This window comes from Amblyomma maculatum, chromosome 10 (genome assembly GCF_055883805.1).
Source record: "Amblyomma maculatum isolate TAMU_Amacu chromosome 10, ASM5588380v1, whole genome shotgun sequence".
NCBI classification, from domain to species: Eukaryota; Metazoa; Arthropoda; class Arachnida; order Ixodida; family Ixodidae; genus Amblyomma; species Amblyomma maculatum.
In genome coordinates, this window is record NC_139353.1 from 5,255,054 (window position 1) to 5,274,441 (window position 19,388).

Consider the following 19,388-nt stretch of genomic DNA (forward strand, 5'->3'; position numbering starts at 1 on the left):
AGGCTTACAAAACAGGATTCCTGGAAACAGGCTCACTTAGAGCCATTGGACCATCACCACATATCCACAGCACTTATCCATGCCCACAGGCGAACAATAGAGCGCGCAAATGCGGATGCACGGTCGTAACAGGCTCCAGAATGGTAAGAAAAGGCTTACGACAAAGAACTTCGGACATAAGACAAGTGCACCATTACACGTAAACGGGCACTTCAGCCCAGCTATTAAACTATTGCTTGTCAATGCCGTCTCAAGAAAGAGAGAAATGGCAGTTCGTCTGGACAAGTGGCGGGAAAATTTGAGCGGAAGGAAGCTCAAGCACCTTACACAATCTTGATGTGTGAGATGTTGAAAATGTAGTATAAGTAAGCACCTAGTCATGCTAAAGGCAGGCTGTAAGATGGCTATATTTTGTCACGATGGGCACACTCATCCTAACATTAATCCCACATGCCGCCATTCAAACATTTTATGAGCAAAAGATAAAGAGGATGAACTTTCATTTCTGCTAGATTAATGTGAATTTCATTTTGACCCAGTTCTGCGCTCTGAGACGTGGCACACCTGCCATGACCAATTATTCAAGCATGGAAGCTATGAAACGTTTGTAGCGAGAGCTACACAACGCCAGCCGCTTCCCATCTTCGCTGTGATCGCACTTTCGCCGTGGTCGCCCCTTGGCCGTGGTCACACTGTCCTTGAGGAGGAGGAAAAGGAGGACAAGGTGAAAAAGAAGAAGAAGAAGACAGATAACTCGGTAGATGGTAGATGGTGTGTTAGCGCTGATCTGTCTGAATTGTACTTTTTTTTTCTTTTTATTATTATTTTTACTATTTTACAATTTTATTCCTTTTTTCATTGCTTTCTATTACTATCGCCTCAAAATACCAAATTATTTCAGCAACACTAACTCCGAATTATTTGTTATCATACAGTCAAATCGACGTTATCAATTATATTAAGTCACCTACAACAAATTCTGGCCAATCATCCACTGTGGGTATGCGCCATTATAATGAGGGAGAAGAGGAAGAAGATGGTAGAGGCGAACGACAACAGCAAGTTGCTAGGACAGAAGGTTTGTTCGAACGTTGTCACGGCGGTGTGCCCCGGAGTTCGACGTAGAAACGATGTCATACCATTGTAAGCCTTCTACACCTGATGGGGATAGTCAACGACGAGAGGCAAGTGGTGATCATGCGTGAAGTGATTCCCCTATGGCATAAATAAAGCTGAAACCATAGAGTAAACTACTATGTGCAAAAGCCATTCCTTGAGTGAGTGAGTGAGTGAGTGAGTGAGTGAGTGAGTGAGTGAGTGAGTGAGTGAGTGAGTGAGTGAGTGAGTGAGTGAGTGAGTGAGTGAGTGAGTGAGTGAGTGAGTGAGTGAGTGAGTGAGTGAGTGAGTGAGTGAGTGAGTGAGTGAGTGAGTGAGTGAGTGAGTGAGCGAGCGAGCGAGCGAGTGAGTGAGTGAGTGAGTGAGTGAGTGAGTGAGTGAGTGAGTGAGTGAGTGAGTGAGTGAGTGAGTGAGTGAGTGAGTGAGTGAGTGAGTGAGTGAGTGAGTGAGTGAGCGAGCGAGCGAGCGAGTGAGTGAGTGAGTGAGTGAGTGAGTGAGTGAGTGAGTGAGTGAGTGAGTGAGTGAGTGAGTGAGTGAGTGAGTGAGAAAATATTATTTGCACCGACATGGACCTCGGGGCAGGGGCTCAGCCAGGGGGAGGGTCTCCTTGCCGGCTCTCCTGTGCCGTGGCCGCAGAGAAGGAATTGGAGTAAGCCTCCTCCACCAGGCGTAGGACGATCTTTTGTTCATCCACATTTGGGCTGCGGATGTAGGACTCCCAGGTAATTTGATCAAGGGGATCAGTTTCTTTAGCTCCCGGAGAATCGGGGCATTGCCAGATTAGGTGATTTTGGCTCAGAGGTACATTGCAGAGATTGCAAGCCTTTGGGTACCCTGTCAACTCATTATGCAGAGTAATATGGGCAAAGAAACGATTGGCCTGAATTTTGTGCCAGGCCCTGCATTCTGAGGGTATTAGGGACCTATCTGGTGCTGGATAGATCCTTCTGTTTAGTCTGGGAGTCTCAGAGAGCTCCCTGTAGGTGAAGAGGAGTCTTTGTCTCCGGGTAGCGGGGTCTCTATGGCCGCTCGGGTGTATACATCTCGAGCGAGGCGATGGACAGCCTCATTGCCTGGTAGACCCTCGTGAGCTGGAACCCAGATGACTGAAACCTCCCGGTTTAGCGGATGCTTTCTCAGTAGACTGGCCGCCTGCTTGGAAATTAGGCCTTTGCCGAAGTTCCTAACAGCCGCTTTATTATCTGAAAGGATAGTTCTGGCTTTAGTGCCTGTACATGCTAGCGCTATCGCAGCCTCTTCAGCTATTAAAGCGTTACGTGTATTAATAGATCCAATTACTTTCTGGGAGTGGTTCTCATCTACCACTGCTATGACCGCGGCCCCCTCTAGCCCGCAGAGAGCATCGCAATAGGCTGATTCCTCAAGAGAGTCGTTTATTAGTTTGCTTTGAATAAATTTTGCTCTATGCTGTCTTCGTACCTTGTCATGAATCGGGTGCATATTCTCAGGGATCGATGCAATTTTAAATAGTATCCGCGTCTGAAGCTCCAGTAGTCCAGCGACATAGGGTAGCTCACATGACTGAAGCTTAGTTCTTGCAGTATTTTTCGGCCCTTTACAGTGGAATTGAGCCGCCAAATCTGGGCCTCCCTGACCGCTTTAGCAATCTCTTCCCAGGTAATATAAATTCCGATAGCTGGAAGCTTCTTTGTCGATGAGTTGGAGGGGATGCCTAAAGCCCTTTTGAATGACATTCGGATCATTTTCTCTAACTTCTCTACTTCACCAGGATTGAGATTGAGAAAGGGGGTGTTCGAGCCACCCCTAGCCACATTTCAAGGGAGCGCTTTTCCCGCGGCTACCGAAGCGCCGCCTGCCCGCTCGTTCCGGGATAGCCGGTCCCGCGCGGGTGCTATGAAGGGAGGCACACGCCGTCGCCTCTCTCTCTTCCTCGCCAGATCGCCTTCAGTGCGGGTACTCCTGCTGCTGGCGACCGATCACGACCCCCTGATCTCCGGACCTGCCTTGACGGACGGCGACAGTCTCGCGTCCGCGGATAAATGTAGAGGTACCCTCCATTTCCGGCTGAACGGACGTGAAGTCAGTCCACGAGTTCTTACAAGAACTCGAGGATTATCAGAAGGCACTGGGTTCCCCAGACGACGTGGTGCTAGCGCAGGTGATCCCCGTAGCAATTGTTCAGAGCGTGGCGCGATGGGGACAATCCAGCCGGCCTTCCAGTCGATGGCAGACTTCACAGATCGCTTCCACGCCAAGTTCTTGCTGCCAGAATTCGAGCGCCGGATGCTTGACGAGCTGGCGTTGCGCACAGCACCCATAGAAGAGCCTCCTCGAGTATGTACGCGCAATGCAGGAGCTCTACAAATGTATATCCCGTGGCAACCGACCAGGATCAGATCTCACGCGTGATCGGGCAGTGCCATCCGCGCATCAAGCTGTATTTTCGGGGACGTGGTTTTGGAAACCTCGAAGTGCTAGCACAGGAAACGAAGTCAGGGCAGGCTGATTTACTAGCTGAATTGCGTTACCCGCCACCCCGCAGGTCAGCTATATATATATAGCCGCGATGCGCCTGGGCCGGCGGCCAAGACTCCGCGCCACGCGCCAGAGGCGCAGACATAATGACCGTAGGGCACGAAAGGCCAGCGGAAGGCTCTGCAATTCATAGCGCTCTTGACCCCTAGGCGTTCGAGCAGCGGCGTCGAGTTGGGCTCATCAGCGATGTCCGCGCAGGCTCGGAGAAAGGGGAAAGATGCCTCTGACCGCTTCGTGGAAAGCGGGATCGCCTGACCGCGCGGCAGGTGAACGATCGGCTTGCTGGAATTGCAATCACGTGGCACACGAGTGTCAAGCAAGGCATATACAGGGAAACGCGGAACGCCGGCGCGTTTGCACAGGCTGCTTGCACAGGCTGTCGCTGTCTGCGGGAGAATTTCGTGGTGGCCATGGCGAAAAATGGGAAGGGTAATCCCACGCCGCTTCCGACGGCGCAGAGGCCTTTGTTCCCCTCGCCTGTAGTGTGCAAGGAGTGTTGTCTCACTCAAGTCCTTTTATGCTAGTGCGGTTAGCTGGTCAAAGCTACTCTGCACTCGTTGACACGGGCTCAACGCTGTCACTAGTCGGTGACGACGTGTTCGAGGCCTGCCGTAGTTGTAGCATCCATGTCAGGCCAGCCGAAACCACTTTGAGCTTAGCAGCCGGGACGGCAAAAGCGGAGGGAGCGGTGCGTCTCGTGGTGCGCTTTGATGGCAGAAAGCGGAAGCACCACTTCGTCTACCTGCCAGGCTTGGCCACACCGATTTTGGGAGGGGATTTTCTTTCGAGCGAAGGCATTGTGCTCAATATGGGAGAGAATGGCTATCGTTAAGGCCCCTTCACCTCCCTTATTCTCTTTGCTAGCGCACCCAGGTAGGAATGCATCGCCCAGCGGGCCGGCGTCCACGCTTGTGTGGCAGATGGCTCCCACGGGACGCTGAAAGACGGGTGGTCCATTAGAAGCAATTATCGCATCCCAGGACCCGGTAGTCAGCGCCGAAGGCTTGCGGAAACTTTACTCCCGTTTTCGGATTGCTTCACGGAGAAACCGGGCAGAACCGACGTGCTTCAGCACGAGATTGAAACGGGTGATGCGCGCCATTTCAGGTGTAACCCGCGGCCGTTAAGCGCACATAAGAGAGAGCTTCTCGACAGCAGCCTTGACTAAATGATTGATACCGGCGCGGTGAGACCCTCACAAAGTCTCTGGGCATCCTCAGTGGTTCTAGCGCCAAAGGAAGATTGTTCGGTCAGGCTGTGTGTTGATAATCGGTAGCTCAACTCACTGACGCCTACGATTGCGTACCCTTTCTAGTCGATCGAGGCTGTGATGTAAGCGTTAGGGAACGCAAGGTTCTTCACAGTCCTGGATCCAAGCAGAGGGTACCTGCAGATTGAGGTGGAGGATGGTGACATTCAGAAAACCGCATTCACCTGCCACCGCGGGCTCTTCGAATTTACTCTACTCCCGTTTGGTTTATCTAATGCGGTGATCACGTTCATGCGATTGATGGACATTGTGCTGGGCGATGCAATGTTCAACTACGCGATAGCGTACCTCGACGACGTCGTGATATTCTCACAACCGTTCGAAGAGCACCTCATTCACCTGAATTCTGTTCTTGAGAGAATGAGACGTGCAGGTCTAACGATCAACCCAAAGAAAGTGCAGTTGGCATCAAAAACAGTGAACCTCTTGGGCTTGGTGGTTAATGATGGCACTTTGAGACCGAACGATGACAAACTGGAGGCAATTGTGAACTATCCCTGCCCGATGGACGTGAAAAGCTTGCAGAGGTTTTTGGAATTGGTTGCTTTCTACAGGATCACTCGTTTGGAGCTCGCAAGGCCGTTGAACATGCTGCTGTGTAAAGGCTCGAAGTGGGTCTGGGGCAAGGAACAGAACGACGCATTTGTTGCCTTGGCTCGTGCGATAACGAATACCGCTAGTTTGCGCCTCCCCGACCTGAACAAGCTGTTTGTCTTGCAAATAGAGGCTAGTGAAGCCGGTGTTGGAACTGCTGTTGGCGTGAAGATAAGGCATCAGGCTAGTGTCATATACGGAAGGGTTGCGGGAGAACGTAGGCCTAGTGGTCCCATGCCTGTAGTGTATTATACATTGACCAAGTGAGTGCTGGCAAATGCGATTCATTTGACGAATAACATGCAGGCGGAGAGCGGTGGGCAAGACTCTTCGTCCCGTTCATAAGAGGCCATGCTTACTCATCTAGCTTTGCTCATCGAAATGCACGTACTGGTTAAAATTCAAGATCTGTAGCTATAGGCAGCGGGGCAGGCCTGCGTCAGCCTTCAAAAGTCTCGTAAATGGTGCAAACGGCAGTCTTGCGGACAGGTTCCAGTCGTACACGAAGTCCTCGCTCTTGATATGAGCTGAACAAAGTGCGATATGCTTCAGTGGCTTCCCTTTACCGCGTTTTATTGCAAACACGCACTGCTTTCGCAGCTTGCTGGTCTTCTGAAACTAATGTAGGATTATTCCGGGTAAGGGACGTCTGTTCGGACCCACGACGGCTGGAAAGCGGCTTGGAATGGTTCTCGTACTTAGAGTACTCAGTATCGATGGGAGCAGACGAAACCCTGGCATCCGTAGAGTCCAAATTCCCCTCCATTAATTTGCCGCCTGATCTCTACGGCTGCGATCGACGCACGATCGTTGTCTGCTAGTCAGGTCTTCGCGCCCGGCTCTACGTCATACCCTGTGAGCCGCCTAAATGAGTGACACGCGTCAAGGGCACGCGTCATCTGCTATGGAGCTCTTGAAGCTCCAGTACCTCTCCTACATCTTTCATACAAGCCAAGAACTTGGTCACGACAGCTTTCATGATGGATCGAAAAGATATACAGCCATTCTGATTGAGGCAAGATTTCTTTTCAGTTGGCCTTTAGGCGGCCATATTAGAACGGAAAGGAAGGAGTGTAACGTCTGTTGGCCCTTTTTGCAGCGGTCGGAAAAGCCTGTATTTATTTATCGTTCATGGTATTCAAATATAGTTAAGTGCGGCATAGCAGTCTCGTATTTAGGATCAGCGATTACTAAATCATGCGTTCACGCTACAGACAGAAAGAAGTTTAAAGCAGCAGCCGACTTTGCGAAAGACGTGATAACACTTGCTTGCATTAAAATCCTGACAGATAACCATTTGATAAACATGGTCCACAGGGGCCTCCAATAGGTGTAAGCAAGTTGGCACTAGATATGGGGTGAAGGTGTCGTTTTCGGCTCCTAATAAGGTAGAAAAAATTAGCACTATTGTTAACAAATCAGTCAGAGAACGAAGGCAAAAAAGCAAAAGAGAAAAATACCTGCGAAGGGGAATATCAGTTGCTTTTTGTGCCATGCCGAGAAGGAGTGGTCTATGACATTCCTTTTAATGCGGGGAGAACAATATAGGCCAAACCGGAAAATGCATAAAATATGCGCTTAGGCCAACATTAAACGTCTTTGAATGGTGCTCCTTCATCAAATGTGGCCTACAATACAGATACTGGGATCTTAACAAACCTTTGTCAAATAAAAATGCTTGCACTCCTCTTTTTAAGACTCATTTCATTTTCTGTGCCATATAGGCCGCCGTTTGCAGAATGAAATAATGTAAGCAGTCGAAATGACAGCTTCCGGTTCCCGCGGCTGGAGCGACATGAAGGCGTTATTTTGTTTTGCCGATGCACATTTTTATGTACATATAGCAATTTGCATTGCCAAAGTTAAGGGCTCTTGGAAATATTATCCGAAGATTTTGACAAGAATAGTGCCTTCATGAATATTCCAGTGTTCAAACTAATATTGAAGCATGTGGATGCGACGTATTTGCTTGAAAATTTGAACATTTCTTGCGATTCCTGTGCATATAGTATTCATGAAGCATGTAAATAAATTCAGAAAATAGTTACCTGCTTTCTATTTACCTTCTTGTGTCACAAGTAGCAGGTCAACCAACAAAGTGTAGCTACGCCTAATAGACTTAGCCTGTCAGGACCGTTGCATTCACGTACTACATCTAGACCTCGAAGGTGCACATCCCGGCTCGGTAAGAGGGGCGCTTTTATCACCTGGTAGCCTATGCTATCGCATCTTCCTCAAAAGCGAGGGATTAAGTGTCCCCAAAATTTGGGGGGTACAAATAAGTGCGGCCTGCAGCTGTCGCCTCGAAGCAAGGGCGTTGCTTCCAGGATGTCAGTATCAATCACAATCTGATTCTGAAGGGTTAAAGTATGACCGGCTGCAGAAAAAAAAAGCACCCTTGCACCAAGGGAGGACCAAGTACTCGTGTCTTGCTTTTTCAGCCGCGGTATCTAATGTACAGTTCATCAGTAAGTGTGAAGTAAACAACAAAACCCGAGATATTGCTCGGATGAAAACGTCGATCGGAAGACGACGAAGTTCTTCACTCTGCGAGCTATTCCGGTGCTCGAGCAGTCGAATCCTGCCTCGCGGCTGTGTTCCGTTATTGTAGTGCGTTCAACATCTACGAGTTCCTCAACCTCGGACCACTTTCGGCTTGGCGGCGTCGTTTGTCCAGGTAAGGAACTTGTAAGTTAACGATGTTGAGCTTGGGAAGGCGGATTTTGCCTCCTCCAACTGGTTTATAAGACAAGAGATGACATCATAGCCGACGGGGCAGTTACGTTAACGAACGGACACTTTAGCTGAGTACGAGGCGAAGCTATGAATTCCGTTTGCCTGGTTTTAAGCATGAACTGCTTTCAGATTTTGTTGTCAGAGGCAACGTCGAAATAGAAACGAGGGCGAACGTCTGGGCACCATTTCCTTCTCATGCGGGCAAAAAAAACGGTAGAATCCATTCACCAAACGAGATTTAACAAAACGGGTTCGGGGCTGGGACAGGTCGGTCACCGCCGCTTGCGGCGGGGGCTAGCCTGCCACCGAATGTTTGTGTTGTAGGCCGTCATTGCATTCGCCACCGCTTTGGTGGTGGACGACGGCTGTCGTTGCGGCACGCGCCTTTGTCTCCCTCTTCCTTTTCTTTCTTCTCTATTTTCACTTCTGTCTGCATGAGCCCCGCCGGGGTGGTGCAGTGGTAAGACGCCCGACTACTGTGCCAGAGTACCCGCGTTCGAACCCAACCTCGGCGGCTGCGTTTCGATGGAGGCGAAACAAAGAGGCGTCCGTGCGCTGACATCGCACAGCACACGGACGTCAGCGCACGTTAAAGATCCCCAGGTGGTCGAAATTACTCCATAGCCCTCCATTACGGCTCCTCTTTCTCTCTTTCCACTTTCACTCCCATATTCCTCCCTTCCCTTAGGCGCGGCTGCGATGTCCACAGTAAACAAGTGAGGCAGTTACCGCGCCTTTCCCTTCTTATAAATAAATCAGGCAGCGGGGGTGGCTCAGCTACAAAGCCAGTAGCAGACCCGTGCATTTTCTTTTCATTCTTCCTACAACAACAACAACTTCTACAGAACCGTTTTACAAATACTAGATGCTGCCTAAACGAGTTATTAGTTTGTAGCGACGCACGTGAACAGCAACGACCGCGTGCCGAAGACGACGAAGCAGCGCCGGCACGAGGACTTCAGAACGCTTTGTTTTTTATTGCAAAAGCAATACTGCTAGCACTTTTCTGCTGGAGGTCGTTCCTTCGCTCCGGCGCACCACGTGACAGCGTGACGTCACGACCAGAGTAGAGCAGGGGCCCCAACCAATAGGTGGTGTTGCCCCAACTCGTCTCTTCGGCCGTAGTCGTTCCTTCTCTCGAAGCGGCGGCTACCACGTGACGGCCTCCTCGGCCCGCCGCGTGAGGGCGCTCGCTGGGAAAGGATAAACGGGGCGCCGCAGGCGCTCTCCGCTTTGTCATGTCTGAGGAGTTGTACAAGGCATCGCTGGAGCAACGTGCTGCGTGCAAACGCCGGCGCCGTGCCGAGGAGACAGACAGGCAAGAGCGATTGGCTAATGCAACGCGCCTATGCCGCAGAATGGCGAGCCCGGCGGCGTTCCACAGTCAGTGAGCATGGACTCTCTGAATGCCGAAGAATCGTCTATGAGTAGTGCAGAGCGAGAGTACTATTCATGGGGGAGCAGTCTAGACTTGGTGTTGTATAGACATTAGAACGACTATGTAATTACCAGTGTTCAGACCAAGAGTCACTACTTTACGGACCACCAAAGCCTGTTCATTGGAATAAACAAACCGTAGAAACCATGTTATGTCCAGAGTAAATCCTTTAGTTGCACAAAAGGCGAAGCCAGGTCAAACCACCAGCAGAGCCAAGCGCAGCCAGGGAGGTATTGCTTTCGCAATCACTCAGGCTTACCCAGAGCTAAGCCACAGCTAATTTTTAATCTCATATATAATAATTCACTGACAGGAAGGAAAAGGCGCAATATCTGTCGTACTTGCTATGTGGACACCTGAACCGCGCCGTAAGGGAAGGGAAACGAAGAGGCGTCCGTGTGCTGTGCGGTGTCAGTGCGCGTTAAAGATCCCCAGGTGGTCGAAATTACTCCGTAGCCCTCCACTACGGCTCCTCTTTCTCTCTTTCCTCTTTCACTCCTACATTCATCCCTTCCCTTACGGCGCGGTTGAGGTGTCCACAAAAACAATTGAGCCAATTACCCCCCCCCCTTCTCCTTGTCAGCCCATGCAGACGTGTCATTGCGGCGGAAGGAAGGGAGGAAAATGAAAAACTTTTTTAGCCCTATATTACTTGGCGGTTTTTGGGACGTCTTCAGAGATATCTGCTTGTGAATCCACAAGTCTTCTCCGCCAACCTCGTCCACTTCTGCACAATGGTCGGTTGCCCTCAGTCCAGGGTTCCGCTGGCTACTGCCGCCCGTTGGGCTCGCTGTACCAGACCTTGCTGCTCTTCGCAGCGGTCGCTGGACAGCAGAGTCTCCCATTGCTCCGCACTCGAGTTTCGAATTTTGGGGACCACATGTACATTTTGACAGGCCCATGTGATGTTATATTAGTGCACGTTAAAGAACCCCAGGTGGTCGAAATTTCCGGAGTCCTCCACTACGGCGTCTCTCATAGCCTGAGTCGCTTTGGGACGTTAAACCCTACAAACCAACCAACCAACCACATGGGGGTGACCAGGGTCGATGACACAAACGAAGACACAGGCTTGAAGGTACGGAAATTAACTCTTTATTGGGCTGACTTGCGCCCGCAAAAGAACTAAGCAACTCGGCGGCGGCGATAGCAGCAAACGTGTTGGTCGATCGTCGAACAAGGAATGCCCGTCACACTCGTCAACGCTCAATTTAAATTCTGCACAGAACAATCTAGATAACGTCGCAAACAGCTACCAGCACGGGCTGGAACATTGTGAAAAGACACACGAGTGGCCGGAATCTTCGAGATAGATCTCGGTGCAACTTGCGCTACAACGAAACTGATAAAGGTGTGACTCGCGACATCGAGCATTAACAAACAAAGATTACGGAACAGATACGCGATCCAGAACCAGAGTGATAAGCCTGTATGCCGGCGGCGGTTGAAAAACAACAAATAGAGTTTTGAAGGTTTCGCGGTAATATAGTGTTGGTTTTTCATCGCACCACGGACATCTGTCCGCGTATATGGTAGGGTGTATTTTGTTTAGTATATGTAGGTTTGGGTATGAACCCGTCTGCAAATGTCTGCTGTTACGTTTCTCCACCGAGAAGTGGGACAGCTGACGCGGCCACCGCATAGCAACGGGCAGAACCGCGAGCGGATCGGCCATTTCGACGCCGTTCATCGGCCGCGCAACGCTTCCTCCCGCCGACAAGTCTCAGCGTGTTCCTGCCACGCGCCAAATGTGTGTGCGTGCGTGTGTGTGCAAAAGCTGGCCAAGCCTGGAGCTCGAGGGAAAGTGCGTCGCCCTCTCCTGTCTGCAGGAGGTGGAGGAGATGAGGTCGGAACACCTGCGATTGAGTCATTCGTCGTGAACCAACATGTTTGGCTCTCCCTTTCCTGTGAGGGTTTACCCTTTCCCTGTGAACTGGAAAAACTATAAAAAGCAGCGGCCTACTCCGCTGGGACAGAGACTACTTTGACGCGCCGTTGGCACGACGCTAGACACCAGCTGTGTGAGAGTGTATGTAATCTCTCCGGGTCAGCTTCACTGCCCGTTTCTTCCTGATGTTACAGTAAAGGTTGTTTCGTTAAAAGACGCCTCGTCTTTGCTGGCACCTTTGATGCCGTCCGCCGTCCACGGAGCCGCCAGGCCAACGCTACCGAGGGGCGCGCGAACCCCAAACCTAACAATTGGTGGCATCGGTGGGACGACCAAGCCGTAACCGTGGTTGGAGGGACGAGCCAGGCGATACCGTCGTCCAACAACTGGTGAACAGCGGAGAGACGAGGACGGCCAAGCAGTGACCGTGGTCGGTGAAACGAGCCAGGCCTGACCGAGGTGCAACATCTGGTGGGAAGAGCGGAGATGTCACAGGCGTGACCCGTGAGTCAAAGCAGCTCAGCGGAAAGGAGGGAGCAGTGCAACGAGCCCTGTGTGATCACTGGTTGCCTGCAGCGGAACGACTGCGTTGGATTCTTGGCTGCGAGGTTTGGTGAGTGCGGGACTTTCTTCTACTGAGTTTTGCCAGGCTTTTGTTAAGTAGAGAACAGAGCTGGTAATTGTGTTGTCGTTGTTGCTGGGTTAAGTGCAGCAAGGCAATAGTGGGCAGTAGAGAAGGCAGCATTCGGAACAGCCATGGGTTTGGATTTGAAGTCGTTGCGCAAACCGAAATTGCTGGAGCTTGCGGAGGAGTTGGGTCTGGATTTGTCAGACAAACTCAGAAAACTAGAAGTGTTAAAGGCTATTCTTGAGTTGGAAGCTGAAGATGACGAGCTTTTGGAATGCCTTGAGGTCATTGACGAACGTAAAGAGGAACGTCAAGAGAAAGTGGAACGTGAACGTAGAGAACGTCACGAGAAAGAGATGCGTGAACGTAGAGAACGTCACGAGAAAGAGATGCGCGAACGTAGGGAACGTTTCGAGAAAGAGGACGCCCGCGTAAGGAAACTGATGCAGCTGGAGATATCAGCACATAGAATGAGCGTGGAAAGGATTAAAGCTTGCAATGCCATTCAGTGTAACGGTTCAATACCGCGAGATGGTCCGCCACCGTTCCTCATTGCCGAGGATGTGGCCGAGTATTTGGCAGACTTTGAGAATGTCTGTAGAAGTAAACGTTTCGAGCGAGATAGTTGGGCGCAGAAGTTGGTAGCTCTTCTCTCCGCTGAAGCGTCGGAAGAAATCAAGCGATTGGTTGGCGACCGCTTGAAAAATTACGATGAACTAAAAGAGTCATTGCTGATACGATATCAGATAACGCCTCAGGATCTTCGGAAGAGATATGAGAGCGAGAAACATTGTAACGAGGCATACTTTGATTTGGCCTATCAGTTGAAAGCCGCTGTAAGCGAATGGCTAGACAGTGCGGAAGTTCCGGAGCAAATCGAATTTGCACCGGAGTGTGAGAAACAGCTTGGGGAAGCGGCCGGGCAATGTGACCGCAGTAGCGAGCCGACCGAGCCTCGCACAGAAGAGTATCCTGTTACCTTGGTCGAGCCACTAGCTGAGACGGTTAGCACATGCTTAATCGGCGAGAAGTCCGAAGTGACGCCGTTAAGCGAGGTGAACTGCATGCCGACCCAAGTAGCTGTAGGGGATACAGTTCCATCACATGAGAGTGGGGAACTGGTAATAACTGAACCGCCTCTCAATGCAGAAGCTGGTCTAGAGCGTGGCGGAGATGGAAATCAGCTAGGAAATGAGAAAATCAGCTGTGTCGTAGAGCAGGGCACGCAGAAAAACGAAGTGCCGATCAGGGAAACTGCGCAGCCCGCGAGTTGTGATCAGCCAGGGCAGACCGACGAGGAGTGCGCGTTCGCTGTAGAGAGCGAGACTTGCGAAGGCGACAGCGAGCGACCAGAGCAGAGTCAGAATCGTTCGTGCCCTGATACCACGCTAGGTTGTATTCGCGAAAGCAACCCCAGTGCGAACGCGGACGTAGCACACATGACCCTCACGCTATCCGAAGCGCCCCAGCTGTCGAATGAGCTTGATCGTGCACCGGTTAGCGCTGAGCAATGCGGCTCATCGGAGGACCCGTGTAACGTGAGTGGCGAGCCAGAGGAAATGCCTAGCTTGAGGGCTGGCATAAGCGGTTGTTCGGATTTGACTGAAAGTGAGTCATGCGATGCAGCCGCGGCGCCGCCAGAGGAAGTACCTAGCTTGAGGGCTGGCATAAGCGGTTGTTCGGATTTGACTGAAAGTGAGTCATGCGATGCAGCCGCGGCGCCGCCAGAGGAATTGCCTAGCTTGGGGGCTGGCATTAGCGGTTGTTGTTCGAACTTGACAGAAAGTGAGTCATGCGCTGCTGGCCGCGAATCAGACGCGGCGCCGCACTTTGACCACTTTGACGACACCGGTGTCCTACTAGCTCCGGTTACCGCTAGCTTGCCAGAGCTCGAGCCGAAAGAAAGTAGGACTAGAGTATTCAGGTGCTGCCACCGAAAAACGCGGAAGGGCAGGCACGAGAAAGATTGCTGCCGTCGTAAGGAGAGCAAGCTCAAACGGTTGCAAAAAGAAAGCAGAAGGCTAGTAATCCAGCGCTGCCGACGAAAAACGCGAAAGGGCAGGCGCGAGAAAGAATGCTGCCATCGTAAGGAGAGCAAACTCCAAAGATTGCGAAAAGAAAGCACAAAGCATGTGTTTCAGTGCTGCCGTAGAAAAAAACGGAAAGGCAGTCGCGAGAAAGAAGCGAGAAAGTTGAAGCTATCGCGAAGGAGAAAGCCACTATCCCAAAGGCACAAATGCGCCCGTGCAAAGAAAATGCGTGATTGGTGCGCCACACGTAAGGAGAGGGATAGATTGTTTAGAAAAATGAGCGACTCATGCTCATGCGTTTCTTCGCACAGAAACAGGAAGGTAAGGTTGCTCCGTGAAACGGACAACCGAAGTTTTAGTGAAAAGGGTGATCTCAATGGTAACGCCAATGGCTTAAGTCGAAGCCCATAACGTGAGAAGAAGCCTCAGTTTTCACTTCTTGGTGTTTTTCTTCCTGGCATAGGATTTTGAACCTTTGTATTGTATTATCTTTGTTTGAAGTGCTGTTTTGAAAATGCGATTTTCAAATTTGTGGACGCGTTCCAAGTGCTGCTAAGCTGCCCTTTAAGATTGATGGGGGCATAAGAGGGAAAGAGTCTGGCGGAACTTAGTGAAGTTTGTGCCGTGCTTGCTGGCTCACCGGTTGAGTTTTTAGCATGGTTGTGACGTTGTGGGTTGTCAGAAATCTCTCCTGAAGACAAGCTGCAGAGTGCCTTGGAAACCCGGACTTGCCAAGGAATTCTTCAGGCTGACTGGCTCAAGAGAAACAGAGTCGGATGAACCCGGCTAGCAGCAACATCCCGATCCCTCCGGACAGCGGATGCAGTCCCCTGCCCTTCGGGATCTTCCTTCCCCGGCGGGGCAGTCTGTTACGTTTCTCCACCGAGAAGTGGGACAGCTGACGCGGCCACCGCATAGCAACAGGCAGAACCGCGAGCGGATCGGCCATTTCGACGCCGTTCATCGGCCGCGCAACGCTTCCTCCCGCCGACAAGTCTCAGCGTGTTCCTGCCACGCGCCAAATGTGTGTGCGTGCGTGTGTGTGCAAAAGCTGGCCAAGCCTGGAGCTCGAGGGAAAGTGCGTCGCCCTCTCCTGTCTGCAGGAGGTGGAGGAGATGAGGTCGGAACACCTGCGATTGAGTCATTCGTCGTGAACCAACATGTTTGGCTCTCCCTTTCCTGTGAGGGTTTACCCTTTCCCTGTGAACTGGAAAAACTATAAAAAGCAGCGGCCGACTCCGCTGGGACAGAGACTACTTTGACGCGCCGTTGGCACGACGCTAGACACCAGCTGTGTGAGAGTGTCTGTAATCTCTCCGGGTCAGCTTCACTGCCCGTTTCTTCCTGATGCTACAGTAAAGGTTGCTTCGTTAAAAGACGCCTCGTCTTTGCTGGCACCTTTGATGCCGTCCGCCGTCCACGGAGCCGCCAGGCCAACGCTACCGAGGGGCCGCGCGCCGCACGTAATAACTGCTGGCAGCGGTACGCTACCCCGGCACTCGCGACCCCAAACGTAACACTGCATATGACAGCTTCCTCTCTGGTGAGAGAACTGTGCGGTGAGGGATATCGCATTTTTCTTCCTCTATAGTTTTCTAGTATGGCCGAGTATGCCTTGGGTGCTGGCAAAAGTTCCGCGGACTCGTCGGATGCTCGGAAAGTAGTGTATGCTCGAGCTATCCTATCGGCCTCTTGGTTCCCTGCCACCCCCATGTGCCCCGGTACCCGCGGGGCTAGTTCTAGTGAAGTGCAAAGCATTGAGCGTCACAAACGACGCCGGCCTTATAAATGCTTAACCCGGGCAGAGGAGCGAGACGACTGGGCGGCGTCGGTAATGAAACTATTTCATGCTTGTATCTTCCTACGGTTACGGCAGAAGCAGAGAGTACTGGGCTCTTGGAACAAAATCCCGTGCGCTAGATTTGTGCACGAGACCTATCATATTCCGCGAGACTCGTGTTCTTGTCTAGCGTTCCTGTCATCTGCGCAATGCCACACTTGAACGCGCGCCAAGGAACGCTACGCGACAAGATCGAAGGTGTACCGTCAAAAAACACGTAACGGAGAAAGTGACAGATACTGCACCTTTCCTTTCCTATATACCAATTATGATTACATGTACACCACCATGGAATGTGCGGGCATGACCTTAGATGCCTAGTACAGGCATTTATCATTAGCCGCATTCTCTACTCGCTGCCGTACTTATATCTAACAAAAACAGACAGACAAGGTGGATTATCTCATCAGACAGGATTATAAGGCTGCCCTCGGCCTGCCTAAACGCACCCAAAACTCTCGGCTCTTAAGTATGGGAGTTTACAACACCCTCAGTGAACTGGTGAAAGCTCAGCGCATCGCTCAGCCGGCTCTCCACTACACCAACTGGTCGACACATTCTCTCCTCTCTCGAACTTAGGCCGTTAGGTGCCCCTCCAGTGTTTATGTAGTTCTAAAGACAGTCCGCGATCACCTCACTGTCCACCCACTTCCTAAAAACATGCACCCACTTCATAACCAGGCCAGACGGGAGGCGAGAGCACGTGCCCTACACAGAGCACATGTGAACGAACCCGACACGGTTTACATGGACGCCGCAGAATATCCACAGCGCTCAGCCTATGCAAACACATCACATCAGTCTCTTATGATTATCCCAACGTCCGTAGAAGAGGAAGGATCCTCTATAGCCGTCGCGATAGTTTCTTCCACAGCCACCCTTATGCTCGGGGATGCTAAAACTGCCATACAACTTTCGTCCGAGGCAAGCTACATACTGCATCTCACAAAATTATAACTACCAACTTTCAACCACCCCGACGCAGAGAACTTGTCTGGTCACCAGCCCTTTCGGGCAACCCCGGTAACGAAGCGGCCCATTCTGCTTCTCGAGAATACGTCGACCAAGCAACAGACACCGAGGACCTAGGCAGCGACAGTAATCGGCTGACATCGTACAACACCACCACATTACCAGTCTGAAAGACTTCACTACCCTCCACCACACAGCTCCCTAACTAAAACACAATAAATAACGTCAAGACACCTTCAAGCCCGCGCCTTTCTCTCCCCAGCACTGCTGGCACTCTTCTTCCCGTCTAGTCATCAATCCGAATTTTTCCTTCGCAGGGTGCCCCGCCGGGGTGGTGCAGTGGTAAGACGCCCGACTACTGTCCGGAGCTCCCGTGTTCGAACCCGACCACAGCAATCACCACCAAACACTATGGCGCCGCCTCCAGACGCGAACCCTCCCATCCCCTTACATTAGGTCCCGTTACCACCCCACTCTTACCGACCCCTCCCGCATCCTTTGCAACCACCCCACTGCCACACTCGCCAACATTCTATTCCAATGCCCGGCGGATCCTCCCCCGTGGGGTCTGGAGCACTTCACCACCTGGGAGGAATGGGAGACCCTGCTACGCTCTAAGGACTCGGTCCGGCAAAAGACCGCCACAGACCGAGCTGCCGACGTCATGAGCCGTAGGAACATGAACGTTTGAGTGTAGTGGGGCCGTGAGGGGGCCCAGGGGCCTGCGCGCCCCGAACTCCTCTGATAAAATAAATGTTATTACTACTACTACTACCACGGCGGCTGCGTTTCGATGGAGGCGAAACGAAGTGGCGTCCGTGTGTTGTGCGATGTCAGCGCATGTTAAAGATCCCCAGGTGGTCGAAATTACTCCGTAGCCTTCCACTACGGCTCCCCTTTCTCTCTTTCCACTTTCACGCCTACCTTCATCCCTTCCCTTACGGCGCGGTTCAGGTGTCCACATAGCAAGTGTGACAAATACTGCGCCTTTCGTTTCCTGTGAACCAAGTATTATTATTATTATTACTCGCAGGGCTCCGATAGCTACGCTTGGACATATGTTCATATGCCCAGAGTCTCAACCACCGTCCAAATGGCGCCTTACGGACAACCAGGGTTGGGAGATCGCGGTCTCCAGCTCAGAACCAGGCTCACAATGGAGGCTAGTCGACTGGGCTGAAGTGGTCGCCGTCAGGCGCGACCTGCCGGCCATCACCCAATGATCAGGAGCCGGCCCAGCCTTTGTAAAAAACATTTTGCGGCTCCACCAAATAGTTTTTCACCACCGCCACCACCTGCAACGAACGCCGATAAGAGAGAAACGATGAGAGGCAATTGATAGGAGAGGAAGGGTAGACTTTCGACATTATCCTCCATATTTCTTTTAATTTATTTCTCTGCTTTAATTGTCCAGGTGTTTGAATGGTCTTTTCGGCTCTCTGCGGTCCTCTTCATTCTCTGTTTTAGCAGCCGGGAGTGTTTCTTCATACTTCGGTGTTTGTAATTTCACTTTTGCCGCATAAATGTTTGAGCGTAAACTTTATGTAAAGGCGCTATAATTTTTTAGAACACAAATAATTAGTAGGATCATATTACGCCACAATTGTCGGCCGCCGCAAATTTAGGCCGGAACGGCTTTAGTGCATGAAGGTATCAGTTAAAAACGCCCATTTATTGCAAAATGATGCACTCCTTTAAAAACTGCACTATCACAATAACCTGATGTCATCCGTAATTGGCAAGCAAACGATTTGTACTTATCACTGCTCCACTCCACCAAAGAGTAGATTCGATAATCTCTCTGAGTCTAGTCTATTTCCCTACTTTCTGTAGAATTTGACCGAACTACACTCCTCTCTCCTCTACTATTCTTTACCGGATTTGTTTGTCCCTCAGAAGAAACTCCAAATCTGTCCAAAATTTAGTCAATTTAGAAAAGCTGGGCGCCTCCATACCCTCTATTTTCCTCTTAAAACACAGAAGGGTTCTCCAGCTCACCATTTTGTTGAAACACATTCACTTCACCGATCATTTCCAATATTTCCTTCGGCAACGGATACCTTGAATTCTCGTAGAAAAACTCCACGAGCGAAAGCATAGCCCCTACCATTACAGTTCCGCTTATATGGTTAAACTTGGGGAGTTGATTACAAGTTATATGTTACAGTTACAGTATATAACAGTACTGGAAGATATACATAGTGGCTGCACAGCAACCATAATTCTGCATAAAGAAAGTAACAAAATTCCCATAAATAAAGGTGTTAGGCAAGGAGACACAATCTCCCCAGTACTATTCACAGCTTGTTTAGAGGAAGTATTCAGAGACTTGGAATGGGAGCAGATAGGGATAAGGGTA